General features: G+C 48.3%; 1 protein-coding gene, 1 long non-coding RNA gene and 2 other non-coding genes across 10 annotated transcripts in view; all 4 read left to right on the top strand.

Moving 5' to 3' along the window:
• The first annotated feature begins 1,006 nt into the window (after positions 1-1,006).
• LOC123479676 (uncharacterized) lies at positions 1,007-7,009 on the top strand. 4 transcript variants are annotated; one of them, XR_008427197.1, is made up of 5 exons: positions 1,007-1,212; positions 1,757-1,907; positions 2,691-2,887; positions 3,615-3,694; positions 6,625-7,009. It is a non-coding gene; the product is annotated as an uncharacterized lncRNA (long non-coding RNA). The 4 variants fall into 4 exon arrangements; XR_008427198.1 differs by having other exon boundaries at positions 1,007-1,282; XR_006655370.2 differs by having other exon boundaries at positions 1,007-1,310.
• LOC112304302 (small nucleolar RNA SNORA71) lies at positions 4,261-4,394 on the top strand. The gene has a single exon (XR_002974745.2). It is a non-coding gene; the product is annotated as a small nucleolar RNA SNORA71 (small nucleolar RNA).
• LOC112304300 (small nucleolar RNA SNORA71) lies at positions 5,551-5,683 on the top strand. The gene has a single exon (XR_002974743.2). It is a non-coding gene; the product is annotated as a small nucleolar RNA SNORA71 (small nucleolar RNA).
• A 7,016-nt stretch (positions 7,010-14,025) lies between the features above and the next one.
• The window catches only part of RALGAPB (Ral GTPase activating protein non-catalytic subunit beta), an 85,306-nt gene continuing 80,157 nt past the window's right edge, over positions 14,026-19,174 (top strand). The window contains exon 1 of one of the 4 annotated variants that reach the window (XM_053925951.2): positions 14,026-14,273. The gene's annotated coding sequence lies outside the window, so the exon portion shown is untranslated. Of the gene's footprint in view, positions 14,274-14,336; positions 14,769-18,356; positions 18,453-19,174 lie in introns of those variants that run through there. The other 3 variants (XM_053925950.2, XM_024559729.4, XM_045194920.3) reach the window with 3 other exon arrangements.

The raw sequence follows: 19,174 nt of genomic DNA, 5'->3' as shown, positions 1-19,174 counted from the left end.
GCCCTCTCTCTTCAAAAACTGGCAGAACTGGGCCCCAGGAAACAGAGTCCTAGATAAAGACTGATAACCTCAACAGTGAGATTGAACTTTCCTTCTACCCATGGTAGACGACCCTTGAAAACAACCTTCTTGACTAATGAATCTAGATGGTTAATTAACTGGGCTTCCCTGAACAACTTAGGACCTTCTTTGCTAACTAGATTACTGATATTTTTGCGGCTTATCACTTCAATTTTCTTGGCTTGAGGATTGTTAAGTTTCTTGCCCGAATACCTGGGCATTCCAGGACAGGGATACGTGACCTTGGCTCGTTGTCTTTCACCATGCTAGCTAAGCACATCTGTTCTTCACTCTTAGGACCTTGCTTTTTCCTGGCCGAGGCCATCAGACATCCCTGGCTATTTTGGGAGGACTTCCAGGGTAAAAATAGAAGACTGCTTCTGTGATCTTACCATTACGTGAGACATTGGCTGATGGTTTATGATGTATATTCTATTTCTGGAATTCTAAGACTTTTTAAAAGTTATGAATGGCTATTTTTACATAATGATTATGATAACTACAATTGATTAAACTAGCTTACTATAAACGACTATTTACAAACGCTTATGGTACTGCATTTCGATGTGTTATTTTCAAATTTTCAAATCGTGATAAAATACTCATAACACTTACTGACCATTTTAACATTCAGTTCGGTAGTGTCAAGTATATTCACAGTGTTGTGCAGCCATCACAACCAGCCATCTCCCGAACTCTCTTCATCTTGCAAAACTGAAACCCTGTACCCATTAACTCCCTACTCCTCCCTTTCTGGATAAATGGAGGGAGGGAAGGATAGGTGGAACGACGAGGAAGACGGAGAGTTGCTTGGATATTTGGCGAGTCCGATGTTCAGTTCCAACCCACTAGGGGGCACTAAGAGACCACTTGCGTGGTTAGGCCTGCGAGCGGCCGCTCTAGGTAGCAGCGCGCGCCCACAGGCGTTTCCGCCCGCGCTGAGCGGTTGGAGGGCGCAGCCTTATCTTGCGTTTCCGCTGGAGTTGTCCCGCGTGGTCCTGCACCTTCTAGCACTGTCTTCTCTGAGCCCGCCGCCACCAGTCCCGGTTTCCGAGTGAGTCACTGCCAGGCTACGCTGCGCTGTGCTGCATCCACCTGCTCTCGACAAGAGGAGAAACTGAGGCCCCGAGGGACGTGGAGAGCCGGCCGGAGGTCAGCTCGGAGCCTAGGTTTGGCTCCCGGTTCCGTGCCCGCTTCCTCCGCCGGATGTGGAGCTGTCTGGGTTTGTGTCCGCGAGAAAGGGGTCTCACGTAAGCCGTGCCAACGGCCAGCGCTGCTTCGGCGCGAGCCGGTGCGGGTGTCCGACCCCCGTCCTCCCCCGCCCGGTAGGAAAGCCTTGTCCCGCCGACGGCCAGAAGTAGATCCAACGACGCCTGGGCTCGAGGTCCCGCAGCGAGTCGTGGGGGGATCATGTGACCCTGGGCTTGAGGGGCTCCAGAACCCCCTGATTTTCCCTGCACCCCACCTCCGACTCCCGGCATGAATCCCCAAAGCCTCTCGTCGGTTGCCTACGGAGTGTTCTTATGTCCGTGAACTCACTTTCCCTCAATAACCTTTAATGGAAAGTTTAAACTTTCATTTTACAGACAGATTGGCTGAGCTTTAAATTCAAGGACACTCCCAGGGCGCCAGAGTATGTATTCCTGTCCCCCTGCTCTGCACTAAAGCCCCTTCCCCGTGCTTTTTCTCTGCCAAGGTCTTGACTCTGGCTTTTGGAGACAGATGACAACTCTCCCTTGAAGGGACTTTGGGGCTCTGCACCAGTCAGCGCCCCTTCTCTCCTGCCCACCCTGATCTCACTGCCTGATGGACCCACACTGTGTCCAGAGGGGGAGGCCGTCTCCTAGGTGAGTGCCGCTGCTCCTGAGCACCTTGAACTCAGGGCTAGTTCCTTTCCTGCTGCCCCCCTCCCCTGCACAGGGGGTGGTACCAGAGTTCAGGTGGGCCCTGAGGACTGTCTTGCCAAGACCTTGTGCTCAGGGAGGTCTGGCGTATATAGGGCTGAGTTCGGGGACGGGAAAGGCCAGCGTTCACATAGGGAAACTGCAAGAGCTTGGGCTGGGGGGCAGAGGCCTTTATTTGTGTTTTACTTTGTTTTTGAACCCCCTTATGCTTAGCAAGTAGTAGGTACTCAGTTCATATTTGTGGGGTGAATTCAGGCATTTGTACCAAAAGTCCATCTTCCTGTGGACTCTTGTGAGGGAAGATGCCATCCTTACATGAAGGAATGGTGGTGCTCAGTGTCCTGGGCTTGTCTGGGCGGCTTTCCCCTGCCTGACGGGACAGCAGGCGCTAACATGGGCTGGCTTCTGTGAGGCTTTAAAAAGAGAAGGCTGAAGCCAGAGCTGGGTTTCAAGGACCCATCCATGTGCTGGTTGTGCAGCCGCTAATTGGGTCATTTCTCGCCCAGGCTTTCCATCCGGGAAGCCGTTGCTGCCTCCTTTCTCTCCCCTGTGCAGGTCCTCAGTCACGTGGGGTTCCTGGTGTGATGTGGTCTGGGAACTGGCTTGGTATGAGATGAGGGCACTGATCATATTTTGTGGAAATCACTGGTTTTCTTGTCTTTTGCTTCTTTCTGATCTTGAGGTCAATATCTTTTAAGAATTTTTTTCTTTTCTTTTTGATTCCAGAGAGAGGGGAATGGAAGGGGAAAGAAAGGGAGAGAAACATCGATGTGAGAGAGAAGCATTGATCAGTTGCCTCTTGCACGTGCTCCAATTATGTACTGAACCCACAACCCAGGCCTGTGCCCTGCCTGGGAATCGAACCCACGACCTTTCCGTTTGCAGGATGATGCCTGACTGAGCCACAGAGGCCACAGCGTGAGGTCAGTATCTTGAGTCTTGCCTCTCCTTAGCTTCAGTGCTTGGCAGGTACTCAGTGTTTAGCAGGTGTGGAGGTACAACAGGAGCAAAGAGAAGGGGAGGCACATCCTTCTAAGGTGGCATGGCTTATGTGGAGGATCAGGGAAGCCAGTGGGGAGGAGGTGAGGGCGCTTCCTCTGTGTTCCTTCCTCTTGGAATTGTTATTCCTATTGGCCAGTGGGCTCTGGGCATAAGATGGAGCCCAGCCCAGCAAAGGAGGATTTTCCTCACGGCCTGCAGTTATGATGGCAGGAACCAGAGCAGTAATGAAATCAGACAAGGCTGGTACAGATAGAAACCTGAGCTTCCCTTCACTGGCAACCTGAGGTGCTCCTGTCATATCGCCCTCCCCGTCCCTGCCAGGCACTACCTATCAGGTGTTGGACACTGCCAAACCTGTCATGGATTCCACATTCTGTTCAAGATCCAGCTTCTGGAACCTTTACAATTTCGTCAGAGTTTGCACAAAAGAGGATTTGAAAAACCTTCTCTGCCACATCTGTTTTCCCATGGGGAATTCTAAACTTCATTCCAGTTCGTGAGAAAATGGTGTGCCTCGCGGGTTAGTGACAACAGCCACACTTGTGAAGCTGCCAGCTACTGTGCCGGAAGCTCTGCATATGCTTATCAGTACCTGTTGCGATTGGGTGACATCTAGGTTGCTCATCCAGGGCTTCTCATTTATTGCAGAGGAGGCAGCTCGATGCAGAGGGGTCCTTGAGACGTAACCCCATCCTGGCAGGAAGTGGCTGGACCACAGCGCTCCCAAGGTGAGGTCTGTCCTCTGGAGACCCAGGGCTTTGCATGCCACAAGGTGCAGGCAGGTTTCCTGGGTGTGGTGTAGGCAGGGAAGGAGATGGAGGACAGATGTGGTGGCTTTGTCCCGGCCCCCAGTTTTTATTCTCTCCGGGACCTTTAGGAATGCACCTGGTTCCCGTTTTGTGTGCTTGGTTCTGAGAGCCCTTAGGGAGTCCTTCATCAAATGTTATGTTGGCAGGAGAATGTCTCAATCAAAAGTAGAAAGGAATTTGAGATACCCACCTGCCCTTGGGTCTTAATCCCTTTTCTGCCTCCTCTTAGATTTCTTATCACCATTTCATCCTCCAGAAAACACGAATATAGAAGCCATTTTTCTTAGGGTCACATAGTCCCTGTCGTTTAGAGCCTAAGAACTCTTATCACTTTTCATTCAGAGGTGTCTCCCCTTTTGCCTCTCCTGCCTGGGAATCTTTGCAGTGTTAGAAGCGTGTACTGGGTCCTTGTGCGCCATTGAGCTGACTGCTCCCGGCCTCCACCTCTGGCCTCCTTTATCAGCGAGCCCTCTGTCCTTTCCCGGCCCTGCATTCAGAAGTGATTGCAGACCGCCTGTGTCCCGCTCATGGGTAGTGCAGGCAGAGGAAACGTGGAATGGGTTGCCCCATCTTGGAGGGGGTCCACATTCTCACCTCCCCATTCTGGAGCTTTCCCACATTCAGTCTCCTCCTCGGCACACACCTTGGGCCGCCAGGGCCTGTGGGGCTGTGGTGTGTGAGTCAGCGTCATTTTGGGGGGCTTTCATGTTCCTGCCTGCTGCCCCAGGCTGTGTGTGTGGCTGAGGCTCCCCTCCCTGCCCAGCACGGTTGCTGCCGGTCAGCCGTAGCACACCCCCACAAACCTGGCCTTGGCGTCCTTTCAGCCTGTCACTGATTAACTGCACGTTCATCAGCCCTGGCTGCCCTGCCGTAGGCCATCCACTGTCTTTTTAGAGTTAGCTGCTTTCCTTTTTATGAGGAAATAGTGTGTGTGTTCAGGAAATAACAAAAGCCAACATGTGTGGAATGTTTATTGTCTGGCAGCTTCTGTGAGCAGGGACAAGTCAGGTGCTCATCTGTGGCTTCTTGCCTGTGGCAGACAAGTCCACTGTGTGCAGAGGCATCATGGGAGTTGTCGTGTCAGAGACATTTTAGACCCCAGTGTCCTGGAGGTAGGATCTCTGGCCCGTTATCTGGAGTGTTGGTTCCTCACATCCAGTACAGTCATCAGCCGTGTGTGTGTTCCCAGGGCCTTTGAGTGAAGATGTAAGGGAGCGAGCAGAGAGGTGAGATGAAGCTCTCATCTCTCCATGAGTCCTTAGATCCGCTCAGCACCCCAACCCCAGCCAGACTAGATCACGTTTGGCCTTTCTCGTGCTTTCAGCAGCTGCTGCAGGCTGGTGCCTCCATAGTCCTCTCCGGGGTATCTGCCCTCCCTCCCTGGAGTGGCAGCCAAAGCACGTAAGGGAACAGGTGGACCTAGGCATCAGAGACTCTTGTCCCTGGGATTGAATCCCCTTCTGCTTCTCTCTCAGTCAGTGACCTATGCAGACCCTTATTTTTTCCATTTGATAACAAAGCTATGGTAGAGGTGACTTTTCTGGTCCTTAAGACCCATGATTCCCATCATCTCCAAACCTAATATTTTCCCAGTGTTTTTGTCTGAAGTCACTTCTCTTTGATTCCCCTTGGCAAGGAGGTTCTAGGGGCCTTCACAGTAAAAAATGGTCACTCCTGCAGTCCTGTGCTTGGCTGGGTCATTTTCTGAGACTCAATCTGTTCCATAGGCCACTGACACCTGCTTCTCTTCCTGGATCTCTCTCTGCCCTGTATGCACCTGCATTCAAAAGTGATCGTGGGCTGTCTGTGCCCTGGTCGTTCACAATGCAGGGAGAGGAATTGCTGAAAGCAGTTTCCCGTGTTTGGAGGGTCCACACTGTCCCTTTCAAATGCTGACGCTTTCACACACTGATGCTTCTGCAGCCAAAGCCTTCTGCTCTCGGACATTGTGGGTTGCTGTGAGAGTCGATGGCAGGAGACTTTTTAGCTTGGCCTTTCTCAGCGTGGCCTCCTTTGTCAGAGCCAGACTCCGTCCACGTCAACGTTTAGACACATGAGGAGTGTTAGGAATGAGGATGAATTATGCATGATAAGTACAGTATTGGGTGATATATAGTGATCGCCATAAAATTTTCAAAGGGCAGCAGCTTTTTGGAGGTAGTGGACCTGGGCAGGCCTTTGAAAGGGAGAGGTGGAAGGGCAATAGGAAGGTACAAGGAAAAGGGAGCAACACACAAGGACAGTTTCGAGGCGGGAGTGAGCATCAGCACCTGGGGAGACAGATGTGAAGGCAGGTGATGACAGTGTGGAGGGATGGCCCCTGAGGTAGTGGCCTTTGCTCCCAACACCGTGCGGAGGGGCCTCAGTGGGAGGAGCCCCTGAAAACAAGCTCTCCAGCCGTCTCTCTGCCAGTTACCACATCCGCTCCTTTGCCCCGAAAAGGCCTGTCTTTTAGACGGTGTTCATTTTGACTCTTCTCTGGGAGCATTTAGATTCCTTTTTGAATTGGGGTTGGTGTGGGGAGAAAAACTGGCCGCTCATTTGTGCTGAACTGGGGGCATTCTCACTGAAATCCAATTGAAGAAAATGAAATAACATTGGAGACCAAACACTTGTTGTGACCTCCTGCTCCGTGGCTTCCTCATCACTCTAGGGGCGCTGCCTTGGACCTGGAGATTGTGGCAGGAAGCGCCAAGGGGGTGGAGGCACTGACCCTTGAGGTGGTGACCTGGGTCACAGCTTCCCTGGAGGGGCCTCCCCATGATGAGTTAGAGCCAAGGGGCCATGCAGGCCTGGGTTTCTGCGGTGGGAATTCCAAGCTGCTGGCCTCATTTGACTTTCTCCTTTAGATTAGTTTGGGGGTTGATCATGGACACGAGTGAAGAGTGATGTTGCCACCTGATGCGTTGCTGGACCTTCTTACCCCGTCACCGAAGGGCTTGACATCAAAGGACTTTTCGCTCTGAGGGAGCTGGGCAGGGGGGGAGCCCTGGACTCCGGGGACCTGGGGATAGTGTTCAGCATCAGAGACCTTCCCTGGCTCCGCCCCTCTGCAGCAGGTGCTACGGAGCGCTGTGGACCAGGACTGCTGCTTTCCTTCCATCTGGGCCAGGTCACCCTGTGTTCCCTGTGTCCCCCCGCTCATGTAACTTTTTAGAACCAAGAGTTCCTTTTGAAGTTTCCTGTGCTGTGCGTCATTGTCCTCTCACCTACCTCAATAAACCGTGAAATGGTCCTGCTGCTTGTTTCTGCTGTTCTTTTTTTCTTATTTTAAATCAGTAGCACCATGTGGCAGTGAGGCTGGGTAGAGAGAAAGTGGGCCACAGAGGCAGATTTTCCAGATTCCAGTCTTTGAGACTTCCCACTTGGCACACTCCTAAGGCTTGACCTCCAGGCTAGGAGATGGGCTGTGGAACTTGGGCTGAGTGCTTCCAGTCTCAGGTGTAGGAGAGAGAAGAACTGGTAGAATCGTTGGCCCAGGAATGTTTGGGCCAGGGCTCTGGGAAAGAGGATGACAGTGGGGTGGACAGAGACAGAGTCGGGCTGAGGAATGCCAGGGCACCTTGAGCCCTGAGGGTGAAAGTACACTGGGTGGCCATAGGGGGACGGCTTTGAGCAGGGGTGAGAGTGGGGTGTAAGAAGAACTGCCCTGGGCAGAACTCAGGATGTGGTAAGCAAAGGCCAGATGTTGAATTATGGTGACCGTTACCATGAGGCAGATTTGGTAACAGTAATGGCAGACGTGTGCTAAGCGGCATGCGCTTCACCACCCTGCAGATGCCTGTTGCCCTGTCCTCATTTTTCAGGTACCATCAGCTCAGAGAACCTCTCCCAAAGGCCAGGGAGGAAGGGGAGGAGTTGACTGCCCATTGCAACCATTGAAATTGAAATCACCTTGACTGGGCTGAGGTGGAAACCAGGTGGTCAGGCCTGCCTTTGTGAATTTAGCACCTTGAGGGCCTTTGTCAGCAGGAGGCTTGCTTGGAGTCTGGAGGGTGTACTGTTCCCACCAGTTCCGCAGAGGCCCTTAGTCTGCCTTACCCCTCTCCTTCCCACCCAGACCTTTGCTCTGGAATATCCCCACCTGCGCCTGACTCCTCTCTGTATCAGTGTCATCTGATGCAGGTGGCCCTCGTCCTCTAGGGGAAAAGGACCACTTTCCCCCAACACGGCCAGACTTCCTTTTCAGTGGAGTTTTACTGTTGGTCGTTGCCAGGCATTTGTAGACCTCTTTCTTTAACACTGACTGTCCCCTCACTCGGAAGCAGCTTCCGGTCAGCCTTCGGTAGCAGTGTCTGCACCCCTCTCCCCTCCCCTCTGTTCTGTGTGTTCTCTCAGGGTTTTCTTTACCCTCTACCGCAGTCCTGTAGCTCTCCCTACCCTCTGCCACCCTCGCCTCCCCCGACCCTCGGCCCCAGCTCAGACTCCCCATTCTCCGTGGAAGATGTGCGGGGTTCTCCAGCTGCCTGTGCTCTGCCCGTGCACCCCCATCTCACACATGCCTCCCCACAAGCCCCGTGGGCCCAGTTACTCTGCTACTTCAGGTTCCTGGACAGGCTCTTTCCATGGCTTGTTTGCCTATCATGCATCCTCCATTTCAAGAGCTCTCCTGATGCAGCTTGTGTCCCTCCCTTCAGGAACCTTCTCTGGCTAAACCTCCACCCAGACTGGATTCCCTGCCCCTCCTTCCTTTCATACCAAGTCTCAGTTACATGCTGGCACAATTGTAGGAGTTGATAAACAAGAACACAAAAGAACAAATTCCTGCCTTCATGTTGCTTACATTTTAGAGACAGAGACAAACCATGAAGTACTCCTAAGGGAAAAAAAATGAAGCAAGGAAACGAGACAGGAAGTCTGGGGGCCAGCAGGAGGAGCATTTTAAGCTTAGCAGACAAGGAAGGCCTCACCTGGGATATGGGACCTGAGTGAAGTGAGGGACTCTCACCTTGGCGTTCACAGCAGCCTGTGTGGCCTTAATCACACCATGGACCTGGGAAGGTAGGAAGCTTTCCTCTGGGATACCAGGCCCAGGGAACTGAGTGGTGGTGGTGAAGGGGAGCTCAAGACACCTCAGGCCACCACAGTGATGCACTTGACTATGAACATCTGCCATGTGGTGAGGGTGGAAGCCTGTCAAGCTGGGAGTTTGTAGTCAGACCAGGCTGTGCACATCTTGAGGTCAGGTTCTATACCTGTCAGCTCTACTGCCCTCTCCCTCCCCCTCCCCTCCCCATCCACGGCTCCGTGGGCTGGAGAAGCCCACATGCCAAGGGCAGGCCTAACCCATCACCTTGGTCTAGGGCAGGAGCAGTGATAAACAAGCCAAGCAGGTTTCCCTCTTGGGGCGTTCTGAGTATGTCAGGAGCCTGAGTAGTAGGTTGCAGGAACAGACAGAGAAGGAGACAGGAATTGAGTCCCTTTGGCATCAGAGTCCAGAGGTGCAGAGCATTGAGCTCCCGTTGCAGGCGAGAGAACCATTTCTGGAAGTAGAGGGGAGGACGGTATTCCAATTTCCAAACCACGTCAGTGCTCTACAAGCCCTGGCTTTGGGCAGCATTCAGACTTGTCACAAAGGCTGGGGGGTCAGTTTTCCTTGAATTTTTTTAAGATGACAAAAATTCCTGTATTCCTTTTCTTCTAAGAGACCTTACATTCACCACTACTGTGCCATTACTAGAGGGAGCTAAATGAGTCTGCTCACAACAGCCTAGAGCAGGGGTGTCAAACTCATTTTCAATGGGGCCACATCAGCCTCATGGTTGCCTTCAAAGGGCTGAAATAATTTGAGGACTGTATAAATGTAACTACTCCTTAACTGTTAAGGAGTTGAAGTTACATTCGGCCCTTTGAAGGCAACCATGAGGCTGATGTGGCCCCCGTTGAAAATGAGTTTGACACCCCTGGCCTAAAGGGTGTTACCGGCATAGTTACTTACATAAGCAGGGAACTCAATCAGCCTTTAAGAATGACGAATGAAGCCAATGGAGGCCTTGATGGTATGTACCAGGGATAGCTCACCAAGGCCTCTCTGTGCCCATGACTGCATCTGCCATGTCACTGGGATGCCTACCTCCCCCAGCCCTGGGAAACAGCCTAGTGAAGTCACTGAGCCCGTAGAACTGTGATGTTGTCCCTGAACTGCTACGGCACCTGGAGCACATTCTTTTGCCTCTTTGAACCCCAGTTTCTGGCTCTGCAACTTGACCATTAGAATAGCAGCTACCCAAAATAGCAAGGATTAAATAAAACTGCACATTAGGCCCTGACTGGTGTGTCTCAGTGTGTTGGGCTTATGAACCGCAAACCGAGAGGTCTCTGGATTCCTCTGGGGCACATGACTGGGGTGCGGGGCAGGTCCCCAGTTGGGGGCGTGTGAGAGGCAACTGATCGATGTTTCCCTTGCACATCACTGTTTCTCTCCCTCTCTTTTGCCCTTCTTTCTCCTCTCTCTAAAATATAAATAAATAAACGTCTTTTTTAAAAAAAATGCATGTTAAACACACAACATAGTACCTGCCTCACACTGAGTGCTCAATAAATGTCAGCTATTTTTATTTGATGAGCAAGTCTAGCTAGTTGATAGTTAAAATGAACAAATATAAAATGTCATTATGACAGACATCTGTTAACCTGACACCGTGAATCCTTTTTTTCTTCGCTAATTTGCAGACATCCCATTGGGGTGGTGGTAAGCATCACTACCATTGATTGAACTTTCATTAAATGCCATGCACTGTATATATAATTACTTCATTTAATCTTCATAATAACCCAGTGAGATAGATTTAATTACCCTCCACTTTATAAATGAGGAAACCAAGGCTCAGAGAAGTGGAGGGACCTGTCTCACTTCTAATGAGCGGCTCAGCTGGTTTTCCATTTCCTGCTGTATTAAGTAGTGAGAAACGTTGCAGGCCGGTTTCATAAATAGCATGAGCACACCAGACTGTCAGATGCTTGTTTGTACTAGAAAACTGGAAATTAGGGTATTTTACTATTCCCTCCATCTGCTTCAAATTATTGCCTGTAATCCAATTTTCCTAAAATATCCTCTATCTAAGTCAACAGTCTTGAGGATTGAACTTGAGAACCCGACATGTACAGAGACAACAGGCCTGTTTGGGCTGACACTAAAATATCAAGTATCCCTTCATTATTGTTGTACCCAAAGCAGGAGTCATCCTAGGTGTTCTCAGCTTGAGGAATCCTTTGTAGGGTTTTACTGAGGTGGCCCAAGAGCTAGGATTAGGGCCACCTCTTGGAAAATCGGTGCCTGGCACCAGAGGCCCTGGTGAAGCAGGTGGGAGTTACATAGCAGAATCAAGCTAGAAGAACAGAGAGCTGGAAGAATGGAGGTTCATCTGCCCATTCACACAATATTTGTTAGGCACTGTGCTGGCAAGTACATAGATTATAAATTCTATTAATTCACATGAGAGTGAGTTAGGAACAGTCTGTGGGTGCTGGGCCTTGCTCTAAGCTAGGCATACAGCTCCGAACAAAGAGGAGGGGCCTCAGTCTAACAGCACTGTGCAATAGAAACGTAACGCAACCTACGTACACAGTTTAAAATTTTCCTAGCAGCCACATGAAAGGAAAAGCAGATGAATATATTTTAGTAATATATTTTTAATCTGCTACATCAGAATATTTGTCATTTCATCATGTAGTCAATATAAAAAGTTTTAGTGAGGTATCTTACTTTTTTTTCCCCAAACGAAGTCTCTGACGTCTAGTGTACATTTTATACTTATAGCACATCTCAGTTTAGACTGTGTTTCAAATTCTCAGTAGCCAGCATGTGGCTGGTGGCTGTCTTGTTGGATGTCAGAGATCTAAATGCTGTCCGGCAAACCAAAGGGTCGTGGGTTTGATTCCCCAGTCAGGGCACATGTCTGGGTTGTGAGTTTGGTCCCTGGCTGGGGCACCTACAAGAGACAACCAATCAATGTTTTGATGTCTCTTTCTTCCTTCCTCACCCTCTCTCTAAAATCAATAAGCTTGGGTGAGGATTAAAAAAAAAAGAATATGGAAAGTGTGAGCTCAGGGGAGCTCAAGGAGACTACAGCAGGAGGAAGAGGACACCAGCCAAGGCAGTCCTAGTATGTGTAAGGCCTTGGGCAAATGGTTTTAGCATGGCCCTGTCTATACAAACAAGCTGCTTAAAGGTATGTTACGAAATCTATGAGCCCATGTGGAGTACAGTGATTTATTGATGAAGATTTAGAATGATGGGTAGAGAAGAGGTACTGGGGACTTTATGTACTGTCCTATCATTGCATATGAAGTATCTTGGTAGTACCTGGGCCCCACTTCCTTCTGTTCAAGTCCAGAAACCATCTCTTCATTTTTTTATTATTATAAAATGTGCTGTTCTGCTTTAGTTTCATGTTTCCACTGCAATAATGTATGCTGTTTGGAACCGTTAACATTGAATTAATATAGGTCTTCTTAACTCTGTAGTTCTCTAATTCACTTATTTAATGCTGGGTATATTATTACTCATGAGGCTACATCATCCACGGGTGGTAGGCCCTGTATACTGGCTTCCAACGACTCAAAGATTTTTACTGGGCCTCACTGATGAGAACTGTAAATATAAGTCTTACCTAGAGTATGCAGGGAAATGTGCGATCATTTATTTTCTGGCCATGTTAAATTTACCATTTCGAATATGGTTTCATAAATGTAGACCAACACATCTTCCAATCATACTTGAACTCTTTAGGTCATACTCACTACATTTCTGAAATGGAATTGATTTCAACGTTGGCCACCCTCCTACTTTCCACACAGCACCAGCAGTGGGACGCACAGGAAAGGGGTGTGTGAACAGTGAGAAAGGTAGTCCTATTCATACAGGATGTATCCATCCCTTGTTCTCTATGGCTTAAGATGAATGAGAACACCATGTTATCACATTGATTGGAGATAAGAACATCAATGGGAAGAGGACATTGATGTTTCAGAGTAACATCTCAAAAGTCCTTGGAGAAGACAGGCATGGCCACTCCTGCCAGTGGGAGTGAAGTGACCACCCTGGGGGCCAGCTGGGGAAGGGAGTAGAGTCCATAGAATAGAGGATGTCTGCTGTCCTCTCTCACATCACCCTGGCCAGAGTGGCACTGTGCAGTTCAAGTCCAAGTGTCTGCAGTGAACTATTGGTAGCTCAAAATCTTAAACTCACCCTGGTTTCACTGTGGATGAGTGAATTGCTTTCTATCCTCTAGTTTAGAAAGGCAAGAAATAAGTGGTTGGAATAGATACTCAGTGAGCTTCTTAAGATATTTGTGACATGGTGCTTAATCGAAATGTATTACTTTGATCCACAAAGTATTCTGGATACAGTTCTGCTTCTCTTCCATCCTTTTTACGAGTATACCAGTTTCCTTGTCACTCCTTTTTCCTGGTGTCTTCTAATTGAAGGTAAGGGGGAGGAGTCAGTATCTTCTTTTTTTCCTTCTGCTCTTTTCATCACCACTCAACACCCTGGTTCCTTCTTCCCTGAATTATCAAAGACAGTCTCAAGGCCAGGTCCTCCCTCTTCTCTTAGCCCTTGTTTCCTCCCTACTTGCAAATGCTTGCGCCGTACTTCTCTAATGGTGTTTATCATTTTCTTCGTTGAAGCTGAAACCAGATTATTGAAAGTGGTACTGTTTACAAAATGTGTGCTGCATTGTTAGGTGCTCAAACTGGTATCTCCTGCTATTATTATTACTATTAATAATGTCTTATCGCGTATATCAGACTCAGCTCCTTAATGAGAGACTCTGAATCCGATGTTTCTGATTCATCTTTGTAACCCACACTAGTCGAGAACTGAGCAGTGCTCATAATTAATGCTATAGTGGCGAATAAAAGGCAACATTTCAAACGAAGAGTGCTGCAATGGGATGTGAGAAACTTCAGAACCTGGGTGGGAGCCAGAATCTTGCAGAGAAGACTCAAATTCCGTCCGCACCTAAAACAGGCAGAGTCTGGATTGAGTCACAGAGACGCAGGTGGAGCGCCAGCCAACAAGTATTGCGCTGAAGTGTGTGCATCCGTCATTTCACTCCTCCCGCTCGGCTTGATCCGGAAAGGGCGGAGGGAATGTCCTCCGCGAGGCGATCTGGGATAGCTGCGCCAGCGCACCTTCCGGCTCCGTGCCTCGGGAATTATTTGACGCCGCCGCTCCGGACTCGCGCAAGTCTCTGATCGGATGCGCGGCGCACGCGCAGTGGCCCACTAGGCTCGGGGAGTTATTTGACGCTGCCGCCCCTAGCAGTCGGAAGTTGACTGAGCAGAGCTCAGCCGGCCGGCCCGACCGGCCTTCGTCGTCCCCAGGCGCCCCCGGAGAGTCGCTGACCGGTGGACGGACCGCCCGCCTGAGGGCAGTAGGCTGGGGCAGCGAGGACACCGGCCCTATGCCGCAGGTGGCGTGAGGCGGAAGGCCGAGTGCGGCCCGCGGAGGCGGCACCCGCCCCAGCAATGCGGGCCCCGCCCGTCGCCTCAGGTAACCCGGCGGCCCTCCCCGTCGCTGCCTGACCCTCCCGTCCCCTCCCCTCCGGGCAGTCCCGAGACGGCCGCGCCTGCTTCTGGGCCCCGGGTGCTCCCAGAGCCCGGCCTTCGGAAGCACATCTCCGCGTTTTTTTTTTTTTCTGGGGACCCACGGGGTCCCGGGAAACTTGGCCCTGGAGTCGGCCGCACCTGACGGGTCCGTTCATACCTGGTCTAGCCTTTGGGAGCTGCTCGGGCCTGGCGGAGCTCTGTCCCGGCGACCTGGGGGAGGGGGCGGGGCTGGAGCGGCTCCGGAGAAGAATTTGGTCCAGGAGAAAGGGTGGCCGAGTTGCTTCCTCTCTCTGGGGACGATGCTGCCAATTGCACCGTGACACTCGGATGAGGAAGAGTTAATGCTGAGAACCAGCCGCGAACCCTTGATAAGCGCTTACTGTATGCCAGGCATTGTGCCAGGCTCTTACGTTCCCCACATCTGACTTAACCTTGGAAGGTAGGAGTATGATCCCCGTTTTACTGAGGAGGCTACTGAGGCCCTGAATGGTTCAGTGACTTACTTGCCCAAGGTCACTTGGCTGGTAATTTGAACCCAAGCTGTCTGTCTCCAGATTCAAGTTTTTAAAATTAGGTCATTGTCTCTCCAACTTTGCTGTAGTTTAAAATCACCCCGGGGAGCTTTTAAAGATTCCTGATGCCCAGGTAGCACACCCAGAGCAATTAAATCAGATTTGGGGGGTTGGTGGTGGTGAAGCCAGGCCAGTTTTTTTTTTTTTTTAAAGATTTCCATATGATTTCAGTGTGCAGCAAAGTTTGAGAGTTTCTAGGTAATTCTGCATCTCAAAAGACGCTTCAGCGTTTCTCTCTCTGAGTGTGTAGGGGAATCATCTGGGAATTTGTTAAAAATGCAGTTCCACAGGCAGAGAGAGTTCTTTTCATTGGGCCCACCGACTACTAACCACTGCTGGTGTAAACTCTGCTGGGGGCGGGAAGTAACTATCTGAGTTAGCTGGACCTTTGGAAGCATCGGACATGTCCTGCAAGACTGTTAGCGAGCAGTTTCCCTGAATCTACAGTAGTTGTAGGTAAACGTCTGTAACCTCCGGGGCCTCTTGGCATAGCTGTTCCTCTGCCGAGACTCTCCGCCGCGTGTTCTCCCCACCCCACCCCAGTGCGCACACTTCTGCCCGCGCGCGCGCTCGCGCTCTCTCTCTCCCTCCCCCTCCCTCTCTCTCTCCCTCCCTCACACACACACACACACACACACACAAACACACACGTATCCCTTTCTTCCCGTCTGGCTGCCTAACTCCCAACGTTCCCGACATGCAAGATGCCTCTCAGCCTGTGACCCCCAGCACCTTGGATCTTACCTCTCTGCTCCTGAGCATGATGGGATTTACCAGTTACTTTTCAGTGTTGTGTTTCTGTCTCTTCCACTAGATCATGAGCAGCCTGAACCATGTGTTCTCCATCTCTGTATTCCTCCCTGTGCTTTGACATACAGACTCACAAAGGTTTTACCGAATGGAATGTTTGAGTACCTTTGTGTCTTAGACTTCATGCTACAAATAAATTCTTCTCTATTTCCATTTTTGCAAAAGGTATGTGATAGTTCTTAACCTACAGAGTTTTGTTCTTTTTGCTTGGAAATACTCTAGTTAGGTTAATTGACGTATCCATGTAGCAGTTGAATAAACACATTGAGTTCTGAACCACTGGCAAGGCACTGTGGGACTAACTCTGCAGTCAGCGTTGGTTGATTTTTAATATCTGACTTTATCACAGTCAGATACCATCAGTTCTTTAGTGGAAACCTTTTTGTTGCCCTTAGGCTTTGCATATATCCCCATCTCATTGTCCAAAAATAGTGTTTAGTTGTCATCCATTAAATATTATTGTCTTGTTGGTACTGGGTAAATACTTGTAGACAGAATTGTTATCGCGAATAGTCCGTTCTCTTTACCAGGAGAGATGACATAAGAAGTACTTAATGAAGACTAAAACCTTGATGTCGGAGAAATTGAGAAACTTAGTATATCTTTAGTGCACAATGCCTTAAGTGCTATTGCCCAACATATTTATAACTTTTAAAGGAAGGCAGGGCAATAATTCAGATTGTATTTGTTCTTGGCTGGTCTTAAAACCATGTAAGGTTTATAAAAGTGAGTATGTGTATGAAGATCATTATGAAGTGGTTTTTAGACAATAAGGATATATTTTTTAAAGATTTTATTTATTCATTTTAGAGAGGGGGAGGGAGGGAGAAAGAGAGAGAGAGAGAGAGAAACATCAATGTGTGGTTGACTCTCATGTGCCCCTTGTTCAGGACCAGGCCTGCAACCCAGGCATGCGCCCTGACTGGGAATTGAACTGGCGACTCTTTGGTTTGCAGGCCAGCACTCAATCCACTGACCCACACCAGCCAGAGCAGTAAAGTTATTTTTATAGCAGTTAAATATGGTTAAGTATGTGGCAAAATAAAAAAATACACATTTCAAATAATGACATTCTTTGCAGCATAAGGATTGTATAGAAAGGTTTTCTTGGTTCAGTTTTGTACTTTTTCTCAATTTTTAGGCTGAGGCTAATGTAGAAACTGATGGGACAATTCATGTCAAATTCAGATAGATACTCAAGAAACCTGCCCTTGTTTCTCTGATCAGATATGGATAGTGTCCAGCTCTGGCCTAAGCACATGGAAGAAACGTAATCTTTAAGCCTGAGGTTTAGGTCTTTACTTGATTTTCAAAGTAAAAGTAAAAATTCTACATGCTCAGTTAAAGACTCAAGTGATTCTAATCCTAATAGCCTGAGACCTAGAAATGGATTCTGTTTAATTTGAGATTCCTATTAGCATTAGCAGGTTTGTTGCCTGGCATTTGTAAAAACCTTTCAGATAGAATACATGATTTCCTTTGGTGCGAGATGATTAAAGTTACAGAATTAAGGTACATGGAGCTTAATTCTAAGTTTTTATAGGTGAAGAAAGTAGGTAACTTGCCCAAGACTTTCATGGTTGGCTTCTAGAACATCTAGGACTAGAAAGCAGGCCACCTTTTCTGGATGTAGCATTTCCTCCCGCACCCATTCCTCGCATGTGAGAGGATGTCTTTGTTGTTGTTCTGTGTGCGTGTTGGGGATTGGGGAAGTGTACCCCGTACTTGGCTATGTTTGAGATATTCAGTTAGACGTAAAGTGAGTGCTCGATGTGTGCCACATGTACGTTGCTATATAAACTGGGATACCAAGGTGCCGAAGACACAGCTTCTGTCCTCAAGGAGTCCGCAGTCAAGGCTGTAATCAAAGTTGAAGTATAGTATCTGCCAGCTCTGTCAATTAGACTTTCCGCAGTGACAGACTGTTCTATATTTGTGTGGTCCAACATGGTAGATTCTAGTCCCATGTGACTGTCGAGCACTTGAAATGTGACTAGTGTAACAAAGGAACTGAATTTCTAATTTAATTCACATTAGTTAAATTAAATTACTTAATTTAATTTAAGTAGTTAAATGCAGATATGGCCATTGTATTGGTCAGAGCAGGTCCGAGCCATAAAAGATGAGAAGTGTGTTGGTGCTGTTGGAGGGAAGGCAGTGTTATTCTTTTTTTTTTTTTTTTTTGATAAACTAGCAAAAACAACCTGTTTCTACAATAGAGAGGAATGTAGGCAGAACCTGTCTGTCTTTCTTGTAATTCAAGTGTTTGATAGGTTCCCTAACAGTTAAAATCTGGTATATAGGTGAATACATTCCTATTTAGCCATACTGGATTGATATTTGCCTTTAGGGTCAATAGGACTACCACAGAAATATGAACTATGGTCCTTTTCCCTTTATTTGTCATAGTTATATGGATGACCTTGAGTGTACTTGTGTGCCTTAAAATCTGGCAAGGTTCGTTTATTTACTCAGTGTTTTGGCTCTCTTGTGTGCTGTTTTCCTAAGAGAAATGAGTCATGCCTGATAACATGTACCTTGTATTTTTACTCCTCAAACTATGTTGACTTATATTGTTTTATTTGATCCTTCTCCCAAATCACTCTAGCTAGCTAGGTACTGCAGGTATTCTCCCTGTTTTACAGGTGAGAAAACTATGACAAAGAAGTAGCAAGTGACTTGTCCAGGGTCATATGGTGAAGTACAGAGTCAAAAAAAAGAAAAGAGCATTGAACTTTGAGGCAAGTATCTTGTTACAGTTCTACTGTTGTTTGATGTGACCTGAGCAGGCCATAGCCTTACTTTGTTTCCTCACCTAGGGCTAATGACATCTGTCTTACTTAGCTTTCTAGGCTTGTTATTGGAATAAAATGAAGTAACATGTGAAACTCTTTAAAAATGATCTTCATTATCAGAAGCTGCATTGTTATGAAGCAAGATCTTCAGTAGTTTTTCTGTTGTATGTTGCTGCCTTGATACCTCATTACATCAGTTATCATGTTGAATATGTACTGTGGTGTCTTCCTCACTCTGAAACCTTTTCTTGGGCAGCCACTGTGTCCTGTTTATATTTACAGGACACGGTGGTACCTGCATCCTAGGACAATACCTGGCATGTAGCAGATGTTTAATAAATGTTTGTTTAATGAAATCATTGATGTCTAGATTTGCTTTACAAAGTTTTAAAAAAAAAATCATCTCTGTAATTAGACTTGAAGCTCCTTGGAAACAGGGATATTTAGTCATTGTTTTATTCTCTGTGCCTGGTGTATAGAAGGCATGTAGTAAATATTGGTGAGTCAGTTGATGTAATTAGTGTCAGGCTGTGGTCTTAGTGTATCTGCCACTGTATTCATCATTTTGTTAATTTGTCAGTTAGGCCAAACTCTCATGTTACTCTGGCAGTACCGACATGCTATAAGCTGTTACCCAGCACACATCAACTGAAATAGACACCTCCAGA

This window comes from Desmodus rotundus, chromosome 6 (genome assembly GCF_022682495.2).
Source record: "Desmodus rotundus isolate HL8 chromosome 6, HLdesRot8A.1, whole genome shotgun sequence".
Classification (NCBI taxonomy): domain Eukaryota; kingdom Metazoa; phylum Chordata; class Mammalia; order Chiroptera; family Phyllostomidae; genus Desmodus; species Desmodus rotundus.
The sequence above is the reverse complement of the archived record's forward strand: the minus strand, read 5'-3'. Positions and strand labels throughout refer to the sequence as shown.